Source organism: Mustela nivalis (genome assembly GCF_964662115.1).
Source record: "Mustela nivalis genome assembly, chromosome: 3".
In the NCBI taxonomy this organism is placed as follows: Eukaryota; Metazoa; Chordata; class Mammalia; order Carnivora; family Mustelidae; genus Mustela; species Mustela nivalis.
This window is the reverse complement of record NC_139022.1, coordinates 41792475-41810434: the sequence shown is the minus strand read 5'-3', so window position 1 is coordinate 41810434 and position 17960 is coordinate 41792475.

Sequence of the window (17960 nt, the reverse complement as noted above, 5' to 3'; positions counted from 1 at the left end):
GAAGTGTAATTCACATTAACAGAGGATATGGTGGAGAAAAACGTACTTAGTAGTTGAAGTCAAGAACCAAGGTGTGAGTTCACTGTGGCACAAATAAAGGTAAGAGATCTAAGGACACTGCATATGTTACAAGGTTTTTTTTTTTTAACCCAGTTGTTCACCAAAGATTAACTCCGGTTTCTTGAGAAAGGCTCAAGTGGAAATAAAAGCTAAACAGATAAACTATAAAACTAATGGTATTAAATATGACCAATCCCTAAATTTACCTGGAGACAGAGGAAGTAAAAGAAGGTACACTGAGGTGTCATTGAACATTTTCTTTCTCCTTCTACGTTCTCCAAAGCTATTGTTTTATTATCTTTTTCTGAGTAAAAACAAAAACAAAAACAAAAACAAAAACAAAACGGATTTTTCCCTTACTTTACAAGTGTGAATCATGAATCATGGGCCCTGTTAGCCAGTGTATCTCATCAAAGAATTAAATTTCAACAGAGAAAAAGAACATGACAGATTATTAATGGGGGAAGGGGTTTCAGAAGTAGTTTTGTCATAAGCAAAATAATTTTTCTTGTAAAAGTCAAAACACAGACATCACACCATCTTCTCTTTTTATAAAACTCTAAGTCTTTGTTATTTGGGGAAATATCTGTCTTTGAGTAGATGAAGAAAATCAAGATGTCATGAGAGGGACATCAAAAGGCAGTGGTGAACTATTATGGGAATGACAGCACAGGAAAATGATTATAATGGAGCAAAATAAGCAAGTACAGAGATCACAGCACCTGTATGTTGTATTTAAATTTTAACAAGCCATTATATCCCATATTTTAAACCACTGCCTCTCTGGTCATTTCAACTAAGGAATGAGCAGATGACTGTTATTTTGGGAAAGCAGTGATTTACTGTGCCTGAAATCACACCAACAAGCTATCCTGTACTAATGCAGAAAGGCCATGCTGTGCTCACAAGGGATTATAGCAACAGCATGAATATTTCCAGATCACTAATGGCACTGCATTATTTCTACTGTTCTTGACTATCAGGAAGATTTGCTTCACTATTTTCAACTCTAAGTCTAATTTCATAGATATTAAAGTTTAAAAGAAATCAGAATAAACTGTAACCAGTATTTTTGGCTATCAAAAATATACTATCAAAGTCATATATACAAATAACCCCTATTTTAATCACATCTGAGCACAAAAGATTTAAAAAGTAAGTATTGATATATACTTGTAGAAACTTACGCTTCAAAGAACATAAAGACATATATACATGTGTATGTGTGTGTATACATATATATGTCATGACTTGTGTTTTAAAATTTCATGCTATAGGGAGAGTATTTTTGAAAAGACCATTGGAGACACCTGGATGGTTCAGTTGGTTAAGCATCTGCCTTCTACTCAGGTGAAGATCCCAGGGTCCGAGATCCAGTCCTGCATCAGGTTGCCTGCTCAGCAGGGAGTCTGCTTTTCTCTCTCCCTTTGCTATTCCTGCTGCTTGTGCTCTGTCTCTCAAATAAATAAGGAAAATCTTTAAAAAAAAAAAAAAAGACCACCATTAATGCTACAACAAATGGATAATATAACTTTTTTTACCAGCATTAAAAAAATTATCAAAACCTATGGAAGTTCTGAGTTTTGCATCACTTGAAAGCCAGAAAGTTAACTGCCAGTTCCACTTTCTTTTTAAAATTTTATTATTATATTTTATATTTTTAATTTGACAGAGCAGGAAGCATGCAAGAGCAGGGAGTAGGGAAAGGGAGAGCGAGAAGCAGAATTGTCACTGAGCAGGGAGCCCAATGAAGGGCTGAATCCCAGGACCCCCAGGGATCATGACCAGAGCCAAAGGCAGACCCTTAACACCACCGAGCCACCCAGGCACCCCTCGCCAGTTTCATGAAAGATGGCAGAAGATACAAGACCTGTGGGATAGCAACAAAGGATTTTATTACCGACAAGCAGAGAAGACAACAGGGTTCTGATATTCACATTTGGCCCCCCGGCTCCTTATGTGCTACATGGCTGAGGCACAGCTGCTCAGCTGGATGCTGTGATGGCTAAAAGTTTGCTTTAGGCTAAGTCAACCTGGAATCCCAAATTCAATTACTAGTCACACAAGTTTATCCATAATGATAAGGAAAAGGCTGATGATCTGTTGATGACAAGCAGCCCAGTGGAAGCCCGCTGTGGGCCAGGCTCTGCTCTAAATGTTCATCATTTATCATCTAAAGAAATCTTCACAATCACACCAAGATTTACGATCTATTGAGCTATTCCCAGAATGGATGGCACAAGTTTAGCAGTAGGTTTAATTAGCTTATGTTTATAGAAAACGAATCCTAGAAGCCTGTTGCCAGAGCTCAGATTTGTGATCACTCCACTAAGGTCCCTTTTTGCATGAAGATGTGACCTCTGGCTTGGAATCTGGAACTCTGAGAGACAACTGGTCAAATTTCCCTTTCAAAGACTTAAACCCACCCCAACAGGTAATGGCCCCTCGTTGGAACACATGGGGTGGACAAATTTTGCTACTGTATTTTAATAACACATACTGAGAAACACATGCAAAAGAAATTTTACATTTGTAGGGAAAGAACAGGTAACATTTGCAAGTTTTGTGTAGAGCTGTTTTTCTCCGAATGCAGTCCTTCCACCAGCAACATCAACAGGATGCAAGTTTCAGGTCCCATTACTATTGAATCACAAACTCTGGAAATGTGTCCCTGCTAACTAGGTTATGCACTCGGGATGTTTGTGATGCATGCTAATATTTAAGAACCACTGTTGGAGAACACCCTAGCTGGCTTCCAAAATAGAAAAACCAAAAATAGGACGAATGGGGAGGGAAACATACATTATGAAAATGGGAAAATTGATTAAACTACTTCAGACAGAATTGTTCTTCTTTCTTTTCTTTCAATAATTTGGTTTCAAGAATATTCTGGTAAGCACACATTTTCCCAAGCTGGAAATTTTAAGGTTTTTTTTTGTTTTTTGTTTTTTTGTTTTGTTTTGTTTTTTGTTTTTTCCCACCCTCCTCAAGAAGTGAAATGACACCAAGTGAAATTGCACATCGGTGAAATTGCAAATGGCCAGTACTTTCTCATTTACTCCACGGTCAAGCCATGAGATAGCAAGTCCCGCCTAGAGTCACAGCAGTTACAGCCAACCTTCTAGGCTTTGCTCTAAAACATTTTACAAACCAAACCCTGAGTGACACACAAGTAATAAAGGCATTTGCAGACTTTGAAGTTCTCCACTCTTTTTCTTAGAAAATTCCTGTAAGTTTTACTCCACTAAAGCAATAGAATAGACCCAAAGACAGACAGACCAGGGATCCATCAAGCCTAACTTCCACTAAGAGCACTGAAAATATATCCCATGAGTATATTCATGCAGATATGGCAAGTAACTATTCCAGATTGTTTCTCAGAAAGAAAGGACAGTAGTTGGAATGCCTCAAAGGAAAACATGAGGTTGTTCATCTGATGTTTCAGAATATGTGAAGAGTGGCATTCAGAGAGATTTTTAGATCTGTTGAATAGTCACACAAGAATTCCTGAACAAGAAATGGAAAAAAATGCCAGAAAAAAACAAGTTGTAAACAGAAGACATGTAATTGTAATAATTACATGTTTTCTTAGGGAAGAAAAATTATGGAGCTGTAATAAAGTAAATAATCCTGATTTAGTCAAATCAAGCCTTCAAAGCAAAAGATTAGAGAATTTAAGTTTGCAAAAATGGAACTAAAAGAAATCTGGGAATTTTGTGCATGCATATGTACACATAAAAAGCTTAAGCAAATATTATAAATAATGGATGTTCAAACATGGATGAGTTAATTTATCTATTAACCTAAAATTTTATAAAGATCTGCAAAAGCATATTATCCCAACATATGGCAGCAAGTACCCAAAAAAGCTAAAAGGATTGAAAACAATTGCTTTTTTAGAATAAAATATTATTACTTTCATAATTTTATATAAGATAATTGTTTGTTTTTTTAAAGAGCGGGACTGGAAGGAACATAAAGGAAAGATGGCAGAGGACTAGGGGACTGAAATGACATCAGGTTGCAGGAGTTCAGCTAGATAGTTATCAAACCACTCTGAACACGTACAAACTCAACAGGAGATAGAAGAGAAGAAGAGAAGCAATTCTAGGAACAGAAAATTGACCACTTTCTGAAAGGCAGGACATGTGGAGAAGTGAATCCGAAGGGATGGGAAGACAGACTGTGGGGGGAGGGGCCAGCTCCCAGCAAGCAGTGAAGCAGTGGAGCACAAAATGGGAACTTTTACAAGTCTGCTCTGCTAAGGGACATTGCTCCAGAGGCTCAGTGGGGGTGGTGCCCTCACGGGGACAGTGTGATCTCAGGACCTGTAGGTCACAGAAAGACCAGGGGTGTCTGAGTGTGGCAGAGCTCCCAGGTATTGGAGTAGGGAAGCCGACTACAGAGGCGGAGCCAAGGAGGGGGTTCTCAGCTTGGGGTTACCTTAAACCATGATCTGAGCCACAGTTGGGTCACTGCTCTTTGAGCAGGAACCCCACAAGTGGCAAAGTGGCAGATCCGGGGAGACTCACCTTCCTCTAGAGGTGTAGCATGGCAGGGATCAGCTTGGTTTGGAGACAGCAAAGAGGGCCATGCACCAGAAAGAAATGCTCGGACATAGGCTGGTAAACCCAGAGTGGGGCCGGAGACCAGGGAGATGGAAGGGATTGACTGTTTTTTTCTGAGGGCTTACTGAGAAGTGGGGTCTTGAGCTCTCAGCTCCTCCAGACCAGAGATTGGGAGGCTGCCACATTCATTCCTGTCCTACAAAGCTGTAAGGAAAGTGTTCAGGGAGCAAAAGTTCCTGAGAGTGAACTCTAGTAGATTACTCAGCCCGGCCCCTGGGAAGGGCGGCACAATTCTGCCTCCAGCAAAGACATTAGAGAATCAAGGCAACAGGCCCCTCCTGCAGAATATCCACAAGGACAACCAGCCAAGACCAAGTTCACACATTAACAAGAACTGCAGAACTTCAGAGCTAGGGAAAAGCAATGCATGGAAGAAATGGCTTTCTCCCCATGATCCTTTAATCTTGCAAAGTTACATTAATTTTTTTTAATTTTATTTTTTTCTTATTCTAAACTTTTCCTCTTCCCTCTTTTAATGTTTCTTAACTAGTTTATCTTAACAATACCTTTATTAAAATTTTTTAAACCATTATTATAAACACATTTTATCTTTCATTATATTTAACCTTATCTTTTGTATACTCACAGGGTCTTTTTTTTCTAAAAAATTGGGATACCACTATTTCTAATAGATCAAAATATACCCTAAATCTAGCACAGGGCATATTTCTAGTCTCCAGCCTGAGCACATTCTTTTTTTTCTTTTTCCAAGCAAATTATCAATTCCTTTTTCAGAATTTTTAAAAATTTTTCATCTTTACTATCATATTTCGTCCCTTCATCATGTTTATCCTTATTGTTGTATGTATATATGTTTCTATTTCTTTAAAACTTTGCTATGTAGTTTCTTCTAAGAGACCAAATACACACAAAATCAAATGATCAAATGGGTGGCTCTGTTCTATTCACCAGTCATGTATGTGTGTGTGTGTATGTATATATATATATATATATATATATATATATATATACTCTATTCTTTTCCCCCCAGTTTGGTGTCTCTTCTGATTTGGTTAGCATACATTTTTCTGGGGTCTTTCCCACACATTTTGTATTTTATTCTCTCATTCATATATTCTTATCTGGATAAAATGACAAGGTAGAAAAACTCACCACAAAAAAAAAAAAAAAAAAAAAAAAAAGAACAAGAGGTAATACCAAAGGCTAGGGACCTAATCAATATGGACATTGGTAATGCAGTCCATATCAAAATACCATCAATTTTTTTCAAGCAATAGAATGTATAATCCTAAAATTTATATAGAAAGAGAAAAGACCCCAAATAGCCAGAGGAATGGTGAAAAAAAAAAGCCAAAGTTAGTGGCATCACACTTCCAGTCTTCAAGCTCTATCACAAGGCTATAATCATCAGGACAGTATGGTACTGGCAAAAAACAGACATATAGATCAATGAAACAGAATAAAGAGCCTGGAAATGGACTCTCAACTCTATGGTCAACTGATCTTTGACATAGCAAGAAAGAATGCCCAATGGAAAAAAAGACAGTCTCTTCAACAAATGATGTTGGGAAAATTGGACAGCCACATGCAGAAGAATGAAACTGGACCATTTCCTTATACCACACACCAAAATAGATGAAAGACCTCAATGTGAGACAGGAATCCATCAAAATCCTTGAGGAGAACACAGGCAACAACCTCTTTGACCTCATCCACAGCAACTTCTTCCTAGATACATTGCCAAAGGCAAGGGAAGCAAGGGCAAAAATGAACTATTGGAAATTCATTGAGATCAAAAGCTTTTGCAGAGTAAAGGAAACAGTTAAGAAAACTGAAAGACAACTGACAGAACGGGAGAAGATATTTGCAAATGACATATCAGATAAAGGGCTAGTATCCAAAATCTATAACTTATCAAACTCAACACCCAAGGAACAAATAATCCAGTCAAGAAATGGGCAGAGAACATGAACAGACATTTCTGCAAAGACATCCAGGTGGCCAGCCAGACACATCAAAAAGTGCTCTACATCACTCGGCATCAGGGAAATACAAATCAAAACCACAATGAGATATTACCTCACACCAGTTAGAATGGCTAAAATTAAGTCATGAAATGACAGATGTTGGAGAAGATGTGGAGAAAGTTCCTCAAAAAGCTGAAAATAGAGCTACCCTGTGACCCAGCAATTGCACAATTTACTCTAAAGATATAAATGTAGTGATCCAAAGGGGCACGTACACCTGAATGTTTGTAGCAGCAATGTCCACAATAGCAAAGTTATGAAAAGAAACTAGATGTCCAACAGCAGAAGATAGGATAAAAAAGAGTGGTATATATATACAATGGAATACTATGCAACTATCAAAAGAAATGAAATCTTGCCATTTGCAACAATGTGGATGGAATTAGACGGTATTATGCTGAGTTAAATAAGTCAATCAGAGAAAGACAATTATCAACTGATCTCTCTGATATGAGGAATTTAAGAGTTAGAGTGGGGTTTCTGGGGTATGAAAAAACAGTTGAAACAAGATGGGATCAAAAGTGAGGTAAACTATAAGAGACTCTTAATCTTACCAAACAAACTGAGGGTTGCTGGGTTGTGGGGGGTAGGGAGAGGGTCATTGGGTTTTGGACATTGGGGAATCTATGTGACAAGGTGTGTGCTGTGAAATGTGTAAGCCTGATGATTCACAGACCTGTAGTCCTAGAGCAAAGAATACATTATGTGTTAATAAAAATAATTTTTAAAAAGGGGGGGGAGAGAGAGTAAGGGAAGGAGAGAGATAGGGAAAGAATCTTAAGCAGACTTTATACCCATCGCAGAAACCCACTTGGGGCTGGATCTCACAGCCCTGAGATCAAACCCCGTGGCAGAGCCCAACTGTGGAGCTCGATCTCATAGCCCTGAGATCAGGAAGTGATCGAAATCTCAGCAGGATGCTTAGCTGACTGAGCCACCCAGGCAAACCTTTTCTTTTCTTTTCTTTTCTTTTTAAGAAAGTTATTTTAAATTACTATGGTTTACTTTGATAAAAATAAAATTTACAGTTAAAGTAAGGATTAAAGCAGCCAGATCTCTCATTAAAACAATAATAAAGGGGCAAAATATTTAACAGAGCTTAAAATATCAGGCAGTGTGAATCAGAGATACTTGACAGGAAATTAATTAAGGAAACCCTAAAACTGCTCCAGCCTACATTCTAGAGGAAATTTCAAGGGCAAGGCAATGGGAGGGAAACTCTAGGCAGAGTCTTCTGAAGTCCCTGAAGTTGAGGCAGGATTGGGAGTGAAAGGAATCCAGCGAACCAAGAGTTTGTAAAATATAAGAACAAGAGAAGAGAGCTGCACAGAGAGGGGAGTCTGAATTTATTCAGAAAGTCCCATTCAAATACTGAGCTGAGTACAAATAAGGGAATATATGTGATGAACTTAAACAAGATTAGCAAAAAGAAAAAAAAAATTGCTCTGAAAGTATTAGAGGGAGGAAAGTTTGTAGTTGACACAGCATTGCAAACAATTCCTATACCTAAAAGCTATAGTAGAATATTCTTCCTATACCTAAAAGCTATAGTGAAATATTCATCAATATATGGGCAATGATTGGAGTATAAACTTGTCTTTCCTTAATAGTAGGAAGGGGATAATTTAACCCTACAACCCTACAACAAATGTTGCTTTGGTTCCACCTAACAAAGTTTAAAGGTTAAGCCAAACAGATCAAAGTGTTTCCAGGTAATCTAATCTTATCCTAGAAAAACATTCTACAACATGTATAATATTGATTTAAATATTCAACAGTCAATGTATAATATTTACAATGCCTGATCTTCAAACAAAAATTATCAGGCATGCTGCGATGCAAGAAAATAAAACACATATTAATCAACACTGACCCAAAAATCACACCACACTGAAGGTAGATTAGTAGATAAGGACATTAAAATAATTATACTAGTAATATTCCATATGTTCAAGAAAATAAACAAAATATTGAACAAAGTAGAGACATAGAAGATTTAAGACTAAAAAATCACACATGTTGAGATAAAATCTAAAAAAAAAATACACTGGATGGGATTTACAGCAGTTAGACATAGCAGAGTTCTTTGAATTTTAATTTAACTTTTTAAAAACTTTTTAAAGGTTTTATTTATTTATTTTACAAAGAGAGAAAGAGAGAGAGAGAGATCACAAGTAGGCAGAGAGGCAGGAGAGAGAGAGGTAAAAGCAGACTCCCCACTGAGTGGAGTGCTGGATGTGGGACTAACTTCCAGGACCCTGAGATCATGACCTGAGCCAAAGGTAGAGGATTAACCCACAGAGCCACCCAAGCACCCTGGATTTTTAATTTTAAAGATAAAAATGAAGCAAACTCTTCCTAAGTCATGCTATCAGCAATGGCAAACATTTTTAAAAATCCATGCCACATAAAGAAAAGTTACATGGTGTAAAAAATAGTGTGGACTTCAAATGAAGATATGATACTATAATACAAATAAGTGTTTTATAAGTGAACACAATTTTCACCATGCAGGAAAACTAAAGAGCTCTCCCTATTACACCAAACAGAAATTTTCCATACTTAAGTCACTCTGTGGTAGCCATTGTAGAAAGTAGTAGACTTTAAAAAAAATTATTTTGTTCTGTACTTAACATTAAGTATACTGGAAGTGAGGGGGAAAATAAAGATAAGCATGAGGAGGATTTTTAATTTCAGAACCAAATATAAGTACACTTTTATAAGCAAACGGGAAAAAATCAAGTTGATATAATCTAAATACATATTAGAATTATTAGTCATTGTAAAGGAAATAATAAATAGTAGATGTCAAAAATGGACTTGGGAGCATATAAGAAATTTTTTTTCTTTGCCCATTTAACAAAATCTACTATGGAACTCTAATATTTATGACTTTGCAGAATGCATGCTATGTTCCAGTTGCTAAAGAAATATGCCAGTTGGTTGCAAAGATCAGATTGATAAAAATGGTATATTTTTAAACATCTAAGAATCCTTTAAAATCTACTATTTCCATATGATTTAGCTTCAAATAAGCTGTACTAAAAATTGAAAATGAATGAAAAATATTTTGAATATTTTGTGCCAAGTCCCTAACCCGAGTGGTGCATGTCCCTCAAGAGGGAATAGAGGGAGCATAGCAAAAGCTTTGAAAACTGAACTGACATTGAAACCATCACCCACATATAATGATACAAAACTTGCACTCTGAACTTAGCATTTGCACACAAGAAATATAAAATACATTTACCAGAGAACTTTAATAGCCCTGAGAATCTTTCTCTGTAATACTGAAAATATATCAGATACATCCTAAATTACCCAATAAACAAAGACCAAAGAATATGATCAGCTGTCAAGAGAATGGGTATCCAACAGATGCCCATCTAAGGATGACAGTGATGCTGGAATTTTCAGGAAAAGACTTTACTCCATCTACTATTAACTGTGGTTAATGAGGTAAAGATTAACTTGGAAGGAGTGGAAAATGACAGTATTTAAAAGACTGACAAGCAATAAGAGCCAACTGGAAATTTTAGAACTGAAAATTACCATATTCTAAATTATAAAAATTATGAATGGAGCCAAAGAGCAGGATGGCAATGACAAAGGAAAGAGTCAATGAATGTGAGGGCAGATAAACAAAAATTCAATCCGAAAAAGGGAAAGAACAAAATTTTAAAAGAGTGAACAGAGCCTCTGACAACTGTCAAATAATGTCAATAGCTCTAATATTCAAGCCATTGGTGTCCCAGAAGGAAATAAGAGATTAGTGCAGTAAATATCTCAAGAAATAAGGGCTAAAGATTTTTCAAATTGTGTAAAAGACAAATTTACCAATTCAAGGAGCTTGTGCATGAAACATTTAAAACATGCACAGGATCTGTATAATGAAAAGTACAAGTGCTGATAAAAAAAAAAAAAAAAAAAAAAAACCCTCAAGGGAGGATTCAAGATGGCAGAGTAGTAGCAGACTGATATGAGATCAGGTTGAAAGATAGGGGTCAGTCCTCGGCAAGTGGAGGAGGAAACAGAGCACAAAATTCTAACTTTTAAAAGTCTGCACCACTGAGGGACATTGCTCCAGAGGCCTGGGGGGGTGGAGCCCTTGTGGGGACATTGTGGTCTCAGGTCCCATGGGGTCACAGAAAGATTAGGGTTGTCTGAATATGGCAGAGCTGGCAGGTATCAGAGCAGGGAAGCCGGCTACAGAGACAGAGCTGAGGAGTGAGCTCTCAACTCAGGGTTACCTTAAACTGTGATCGGCACAATCAGGCCACTGCTCTTTGAGCAGGGAAACCACAAGTGGCAGATCCAGGGGAGACTTACCTTCCTTCTCTGAAGGCAGGAATCTGCTGGGTTTGGAGACTCCAAATGGGGCTGTGTGCCACAGATGGAGGAACTCAGTCATAGGCCGGGTCAGCTTGGAGCACGACCAGAGACCAGGGAGACAGGAGTGATTGAGGATTGAGCGCTTTTCCTGAGGGTGCATGCACTGAAGAGTGTCATCTGGGGCTCTCGGCTATTCCAGGCCAGAGATTAAGAGGATGCCATTTTCATTTCCCTTCTCCAGAGCTCTATGTAAAGCGTTCAGGGAACAAAAGCTCCCAAGAGCTAACTCGAGCACATAACGTAGCCCGGCCCCTGGCAGGGGTGGCACAATTCTGCCTCAGGCAAAGACATTTGAGAATCACTACAACAGGCCCCTTCCCAGAAGAACCTCAAGAACACTCAGCTAAGACCAAGCTCACTGATCAAGGAGAACAGAAGGAATTCCAGAGGAGGGGAAAGCAAAGCATGGAATTCATGGGTTTCTCCCCATGAACCTTTAGTCTTGCAAAGTTTATATATTTTTTTTCTTATTCTAATTTATTAAACTTTCCTCTTTCCTCTTTTAATGTTTACCTTGTTTAACTTAACAATACACTCTAAAAATATATTTTTAAACCTTCACTATTATAGTCATTTTTATCCTTCATTGTATCTAACTTTTTCATATACATATTGGGTTTTTCCTTTAAAAAAAATTTGGGATACAATTCTCCTAATAGATCAAAATATAGCCTAAATCTAGCACAAGGTGTTCTAGTTTCCAGACTGAGCAAATTCTCTCCACCTTTTATTTCTTTTCTGAACCAACTTATCAATTCCATTTTAGATTTTTTTAATTTTTTAATTTTCATCTTTACAGTCATATTCCATCCCTTCATCGTGTTTATCCTTTTTATTTTTTTGTATACAATTAAATTTTCCTTTCTTTAAAATTTTGGTATGTAGTTTCTTCTAGGAGACCAAAATACACCCAAAATCAAGTGAGTGACTCTGTTCTATTCACCAGTCTAATATATATATATATATATATATATATATATATATATATACACACAGTTAATTTAAAAAAAAATTTTTTTAGACTTCTTTGTACCCCCTTTCTTCTACCCCCAGTTTGGCAACTCTTCTGATTTGCTTAGCGTACCATTTTCTGTGGTCTTTGCCACCCTTTTAGTATTTTACTCTCTCGTTTATATATTCTTATCTGGATACAATGACAAGGTGGAAAAACTCACCACAAAAAATAAAAAAAAAGAACAAGAGGCAGTACTGAAGTCTAGGGAGCTAATCAATATGGACATTGGTAACATGTTAGATCTAGGGTTCAGAATGATGATTCTCAAGGTGGTAACTGGGCTCAAAAAAGGCATGGGAGATATTAGAGGAACCTGTCTGAAGAAATAAAATCCCTTTTTGGAGAAATAAAAGAACTAAAATCTAATCAAGCTGGAATCAAAAAAGGTATTAATGAGGTGCAATAAAAAATGGAGGCTCTTACTGCTAGGATAAATGAGGCAAAAGAGAATTAGTGATATAGAAGAACAAATAACAGGGAATAAAGCTTAGCAAAAGAGAGACAATTACTGGACCACAAGGGGAGAATTCGAGAGATAAGTGATAGTATAAGAGGAACCAATAACAGAATAATTGGGATCCCAGAAGAAGAGGGAGCAGCACAGAATGTATATTGGAGCTAATTATAGTAGAGAATTTCCCTAATATGATAAAGAGAACAACCATCAAAATCTGGGAAGTACAAAGAACCCCTCCCCAAAATCAACAAAAATAGGCCCACACCCTGTCATCTAATAGTAAAACTTATGTCTTAGCGAAAAAGAGAAAATCCTGAAAGGAGCTCAGGACAAGAGGTCTGTAACATACAATGGTAAAAATATTAGTTGGTATCAGACTTAGCCACAGAGATCTGGCAGGCCAGAAAGAACTGGCATGATATATTCAGAGCACTAAACAAGAAAAACATGCAGCCAAGAATACTATATACAGCTAGGCTATCATTGAAAATAGAAAGAGAGATAAAAACCTTCCAGAACATATAAAAAAAAAAAAAAAAGAATTTGTAAACACCAAACCAGCCCTACAGGAAGTGTTGAAAGGGTTCCTCTAAGCAAAGAGAGAGCCTAAAAGTAGTAGACCAGAAAGGAACATAAACAATATGCAGTAATAGTCACCTTAAAGACAATACAATATCACTAAATTCATATCTTTCAATAGTTACCCTAAATGGAAATGGGCTAAATGCCCCCAATCAGAAGACATAGGGTATTGGGATGGATTAAAACAACAACAACAACAACAACACAACAACAACAACAGAACATCAATATGCTCTCTACGAGAAATTCATTTTAGACCCCAAGTCACCTCCAGATTTAAAGTAAGGGGGTGGATAACAATTTACCACGCTAATGGACATCAAAAGAAAGCTGGGGTGGCAAGCCTTATATCAAATAAATTGGATTTTAAGCTGAAGACTATAATAAGAGACAAGGAAGGACACTATATCATACTCAAAATATCAATTGAACAACAAGATCTAGCAATTTTAAATATCTATGCCCCTAACATGGGAGCAGTCAATTATATAAACCAATTAATAACAAAATCAAAGAAATACATCAACAATAATATGATAATAGTCGGGGATTTTAATACTCCCCTCACTGAAATGGACAGATTATCCAAGCGAAAGATCAGCAAGGAAAGAAAGGCCTTAAATAGCACACTGGACCACATGGACATCACAGATATATTCAGTACATTCCATCCCAAAGCAACAGAATACACATTCTCTCTAGTGCACATGGTATATCGTCCAGGATAGATAACATCCTGGGTCACAAATCAGGTCCTAAGCAGTAAGATCTTCATATTTCGGACCACAATACTCTGAAGCTGGAACTCAATTACAAGAGGAAAATTGGAAACAACCCAAATACACGCAGGCTAAAGAGCATCCTACTAAAGAGTGAGTGGGTAAACCAGGAAATTAAGGAAGAATTGAAAAAAATTCATGGAAACAAATGATAATGAAAACACAATGGTTCAAAATCTGTGGGACACAGCAAAGGCAGTCCTGAGAGGAAAATACATAGCGATACAAGCCTTCCTCAAGAAACAAGAATGGTCTCAAGTACACAACCTAACCCTATACCTAAAGAGGCTGGAGAAAGAACAGCCAAAAAAGCCTAAACCCAGTAGGAGAAGAGAAGTAATAAACATCAGAGCAGAGATCAATGAAATAGAAACAAACAAACAACAACAAAACGGTAGAATAAATCAACAAAACTAGGAGCTAGTTCTTTGAAAGAATTAATAAGATTGATAAACCCCTGGCCAGACTTATCAAAAAGAAAAGAGAAAGGACCCAAACAAATAAAATCATGAACGAAAGAAGAGAGATCACAACCAACACCAAAGAAACACAAACAATTATAAGAACATATTATGAGCAACTCTACACCAGCAAATCTGACAATCTGGAAGAAATGGATGCATCCCTGGATATGTATAAACTACCAAAATTGAACCAGAAAGAAATAGAAAACCTGAACAGACCCATAACCAGTAAGGAGATTGAAGCAGTCATCAGAAATCTCCCAACAAACAAGAGCCCAGGGCCAGAAGGCTTCCCAGGGGAATTCTACCAAACATTTAAAGAAGAACTAATTCCTATTCTCCTGAAAATGTTCCAAAAAATAGAAATGGAAGGAAAACTTCCAAACTCATTTTATGAAGCCAGCATCACCTTGATCCTAAAGCCAGAAAAAGACCCCATCAAAAAAGAGAATTATAGACCCATATCCTTGATGAACATGACATGAAAATTCTCACCAAAATACTAACCAATAGGATCCAACAGTACATTAAAAGGATTATTCACCACAACCAAGCGGGATTTATCCCAGAACTGCAAGGTTCGTTCAACATCTGCAAATCAATCAATGTGATACAATACAAAAATGAAAGAAAGAACAAGAACCATATGATACTCTCAATAGATGCTGTAAAAGCATTTGATAAAGTACAGCATCCTTTCTTGATCAAAACTCTCCACAGTGTAGGAATAGAGGGTACATACCTCAATATCATCAAAGCCATCTCTGAGCAACCCACAGTGAATATCATTCTCAATGGAAAGAAACTGAGAGCTTTTCCACTAAGGTCAATAACACGGCAGGGATGTCCGTTATCACCACTGCTATTCAGCATAGTACTAGAAGTCCTAGCCTCAGCATTCAGACAACAAAAAGAAATTAAGGGCATCCAAATCAGCAAAGAAGTAGTCAAACGATCACTCTTTGCAGGTGATATGATACTTTATGTGGAAAACCCAAATGACTCCACTCCAAAACTGCTAGAACTCATACAGGAATTTAGTACAGTGTCAGGATATAGAATCAATGGACAGTAATCAGTTGCGATTCTATACAGCAACGACAAGACAGAAGAAAGAGAAATTAAGGAGTCGATCCCATTTACAATTGTACCCAAAACCACAAGATACCTAGGAAAAAACCTAATCAAAGAGGCAAAGAATCTGTATGCAGTAAATTATAAAGTATTCCTGAAAGGAATTGAAGAAGACACAAAGAAATGGAAAAATGGTCCACGCTTATGGATTGGAAGAATAATTATTGGGAAGATGTCTATGCTACCTAAAGCAACCTACACATTTAAAGCAATCTGTATCAAAATACCATCAATTTTTTCAATGAAATGGAACATATGATCCTAAAATTTATATGGAACCAGAAAGGACCTGAAATAGTCAGAGGGAATGTTGAAAAAGAAAGCCAAAGTTGGTGGCACCACAATTCCAGACTTTAAGCTCTATTACAAAGCTGTCGTCATCAAGATAGCATGGCACTGGCACAAAAACAGATATATATCAATGTAACAGAATAGAGAGCCTGGAAATGGACCCTAAACTCTATGGTCAACTAATCTTTGACAAAGCAGGAAAGAATGTCCATTGGAAAAAAGACAGTCTCTTCAACAAATGGTGTTGGTAAAATTGGACAGCCACTTGTAGAAGAATGAAACTGTACCATTTCCTTATACCACACATGAAAATAGACTCAAAATGGATGAAAAGAGCTCAGTGTGAGAAAAGAATCCATCAAAATCCTTGAGGACAACACAGGCAGCAACCTCTTTGATGTCAGACGCAGCAACTTCTTCCTAGAAACACTGCCAAAGGCAATGCAAGCAAGGGCAGAAAGGAGCTATTGGGACTTCCTCAAGATCAAAAGCTTTTGCACAGCAAAGGAAACAGTCAAGAAAACGAAAAGACAACTGAGAGTATGGGAGAAGGTGCTTGCAAACACCATATCAGATAAAGGGCTAGTATCCAAAATCTGTAACAAACTTATCAAACTCAACACCCAAGGAACAAATAATCCAATCAAGAAATGGGCAGAGGACATGAACAGATATTTCTGCAAAGACATCCAGACGGCCAGCCAGACACATGAAAAAGTGTTCCACATCACCTGGCATCAGGGAAATACAAATCAAAACCATAAGGAGAAACCACTTCACACCAGTCAGAATGGCTAAAATTATCAAGTCAGGAAACAACAGATGCTAATGAGGATGCAGAGAAAGGGGAAGCCTCCTAAACTCTTTTTGGGAAAGCAAGCTGGTACAACCACTCTGGAAAACAGCGTGGAGGTTTCTCAAAAAGTTGAAAATAGAGCTACCTTATGACCCAGCAATTGCACTGGGTATTTACCCTAAATATTCAAACATAGTGATCCAAAGGGGCACGTGCACCTGAATGTTTATAGCAGCAATATCCACAATAGACAAATTATGGGAAAAAACCTAGATGTCCATCAACAGTGAATGGATAAAGAAACAGTGGTATATATATATAGAATGGAATACTATGTAGCCATTAAAATAAATGAAATCTTGCCATTTGTAATGACATGGATGGAACTAGAGGGTATTATGCTGAGTGAAGTCAGTCAATCAGAGAAAGACAGTTATCATATGATTTCCCTGATATGAGGAATTTGAGAGCAAAGTGGGGGTCTGGGGGGTAGTGAAAGGAAGAGATGAACAAGATGGGATTGGGAGGGAGACAAACTATAAGAGACTCTTAATCTCACAAAACAAACTGAGGGTTTCTGGGGGAGGTGGGAAGGGAGGGGGCATTGGGTTATGGACATTGGAGAGGGTATGTGCTATGGTGAGTGATGGGAAGTGTGTAAGCCTCACGATTCACAGACCTGTACCCTTGGGGTTACTGATACATTATATGTTAATAAGTGGGGGGAAAAGGAAATTTTTTTTAAAAAGCTCAAAGGAGACCGAAATATAATAAGTATAAATGGAGTCACATATAATATTCATGGTTTGGAATGCCTAGCATATTAAAGATGTCAGTTCTTTGATCTACAGATTCAATATAAACCCAAGATTTTTGTGTATATATGTACTGGCTTATGTTAAAATTTACGTGGAAACACAAAAGGACTTAGAATGGCTAAAACAGTTTCAGAAAGAAACATCAAACTGGAAGAACCATACTGTCCATTTTTTTAAAAAGATTTTATTTATTTATTTGAGAGAGATTTATTGAGAGAGATCACAAGCAGGCAGAGAGAGAGGAGGAAGCAGGCTCCCTGCTGAGCAGAGAGCCCAAAGCGGGGCTCGATCCCAGGACCCTGAGATCATGACCTGAGTCGAAGACAGAGGCTTTAACCCACTGAGCCACCCAGGCGCCCCATACTGTCCATTTTTAAGACTTATTCAATATATATAGCAATCAATACAGTAGCAAATCAATATCTAGACACTCCGATCAATGGAACCTGAAATAGGGAACATAGAAAAAGATCCACACAAATGTGATTAGATCATTTGGGGGCAAGATTACAAAATCAATTCTGTGTTGGAATAACATCCCTTTAAAAAAAAATTA